A 2,946-nucleotide genomic window follows, 5' to 3' on the forward strand; every position below is an offset into this window, starting at 1 on the left:
TAGTGTTATAATTTTTTTTTTGTCAAAGTAAGATACTCTGAATGGAAACAAAAAGGTAATGTCTATGAAAATAACTGGGCTGAAATATTTTTTACATTTAACAATAAAGAAATAAACTTAGGAACATGTTATTTTAGCAGAATTTGCTCTGAGACTACCATGTACCTCTTCCCCTTTATAAAGAATATTTTCTCACTTAAAAATATTCTGGTCTACATACAGAGGAAAGATAGTTGATGGTGTCAAGGATGACAAATTCATTAACATGAAATGTAACTTGGAGAAGTTACAGGTAATTTTCATTAAAAAGTTGAAAATATTAAAAACATGCTGAAAAATACTAGTGACATAGTGCTAAAGGCAGAAAATACCAAGAAACTGATTAATTCACCTGAATATAACACAGGAGTAACTATTTCGCTTGCATTATTTTTTGATATTTGGCTAATCAATATAAAGCATTTGAAAATTTTCTTTATTGCATACACATGTTATAGTTTTTAGAATTTTATTTTTGAAAATATGTTGAATAGTATCAGTTATAGTTCTACTAGTAAAGTTAGTAGAACTAAAGTTATTTGTTGATCTTTATATACATATACAAATACATACATATACATACACACATGATTTTAATGACTTTTGTGCCTCCTTTCATGCTTAAAATGTCTTCATTTGGATAGTAAGTTATATTGTCACTCTGTACATTTAGCCTTTATATAAAGATATGAAAAGAAAGTTCCTTCTGTTCTTTGTCTCAAATTCATGTAGTATCTTTAATTATTTACTCTACACAGATGAACTAGATCCTAACTGGGAGTGACTTTCTGTTTCTCTGGGTTGGTTTAGCATGAATTTGTAGCTCTATTGTGTATTCATTTCCCCATTTTTCCTTCCCAAGAGAGGTAATGATTTTCTGAGGTCCTATCTCAAACATACCCCAGGGGTGAGTCTGACTGATCTAGCAGAATCCCATCTCTTCAGCAGGGATTGATTCCAGAATGGGTATGTGACTCAATTCTGGTTAAAGGGAAGTAAGGCAGCCTTCCCTGAAGCTCTTGGGAAATGCCTTCCTTTCTCTTAAGAGGAAGTCATGACAAGCTGCTCTCTCTCTCCTGGTGGATGTGAATGTGCCAGGATGAAGCACATACTGCTGTTGCTACTGGCAGCATCCTGAGATCACCTGGGAAGCCTGTCTCAGTGGAAACTGAAGCTTTTTTTGGATGACAGAGTAAAGAAGCAGAAAGAATCCAATTTTGGATAATATCTTTGAACTTCTGACTTCTGGTTTTATTATTTTGTGAGCCAATGAATGACCTTATTATATAAATGTTTTTCCTGTATTGTGAGATAGTTTGTTACTTGCAGATGAAGGCATTACAAAATAAATATTTCCCCAGAAAGAGCAACAACAAACTGTCCTCACTACCTTCCCATACTCCACATTTTCACACCTCTCAGTTGCTACTTAGCCTGCATGGTCAGTCACTGGGGGTGCCAAAAAATGTATACACATGGCTTGTATTCATCTTTTGTTATTGACATATATTGAGTATTACAATTTTAATACAGTTTTTTCCTTTCTTAAAATTTGTATACATTTTTCTTGCACTCTGTATATTATGTTTATTTTGTGACTGTAATGTGATTATAAGATCCTTGAAAACAGAGACATGGTATACCTATATATCTATATCTATCTATATTTTCATATAGATGTGTATTTATGTACACATATACATACACATGTATGTATATACATGAGAATAATGCTTTTTAAAAACAATGAGTGTAATGATTTAACTCATTAAATAATAATCAAATGCCTACAAAGTCTTAGGTATTGTTGATGGCATTTGGGCAACAGAGATGACTAAAATAGATTAGGTTTCTGCCTTCATAAAATTTCAGGCAGGACTGTACCTATTGGTTTTAACAGGGTCACATGGTACCTTTACTTGCTTGAATTATGTCAATTGTGATAGAAAAGATAGGGCATTTATTAGAGCAAATAAACTGTCAGATCTTCTAACCTTTAGACATAGGGGGAGGCAAAGATTTGAAAACAATCAATGTTTCATTTTCATAAGCGACCTTTGCAACAATTACCTGAATATTTCAAACAAAGTATTTGTGTCTCAATGGTTTGATTAGATACCGAAATTCCGTATCAGCTATTGTGCATGAATATTACCTTAATATCCAAACGTTTTCTTTCTAATCTACTTCTCTTCCAATATGCTTAGCATTTAAAAAAAAAATCTTACAGTTCAAATGTCCAAGTTAGACACATTGACTTTTCTTTTTATGGTGGAACAATGTAATTTTTTTTCATTTTTTTATTAGTTTCAGGTGTACAAAGCAATGTAATAATTAGACATTTACACTCCTCACAAAGTGATAACACACCCCCAATCTACTACCCCTCTGATATTGTATATAGCTGTTACAATACCATTGACCATATTCCTTATGCTGTACTCCAAATCCTGTGACTATATACATACATATATATGTATATGTATATATATGTATGTGTGTGTGTGTATATATATATATATATATACAGTTGACATTCAATATTATTCATCTTCAGCTTCAGTTGTATAGCACAGTAGTCAGGCATCTACACAGTCTGTGAAGTGATCTCCCTGATAAGTCCAGTGCCCATCTGGCACCTTACATGATATTTACAACATTGTTGATTATATTCCCCATACTGTATTTCATATCCCCATGACTATATTGTGACTACTAATTTGTACTTTCTAATCCCTTCACCTTTTCCCCATCCTCACCCCCCTCCCTTCTAGCAACCATCAGTTCTTCCTCTATATCTCTGAGACTATTTCTGTTTACTTTGCTCATTTATTCAGTTCTTTAGATTCCACATATAAGTGAGATCACGTGGTATTTGTCTTTCTCAGTCTGACTTATTTCACTTAA

Source organism: Rhinolophus sinicus, chromosome 7, assembly GCF_057876585.1.
Source record: "Rhinolophus sinicus isolate RSI-liver-muscle chromosome 7, RSI-T2T, whole genome shotgun sequence".
In the NCBI taxonomy this organism is placed as follows: Eukaryota; Metazoa; Chordata; class Mammalia; order Chiroptera; family Rhinolophidae; genus Rhinolophus; species Rhinolophus sinicus.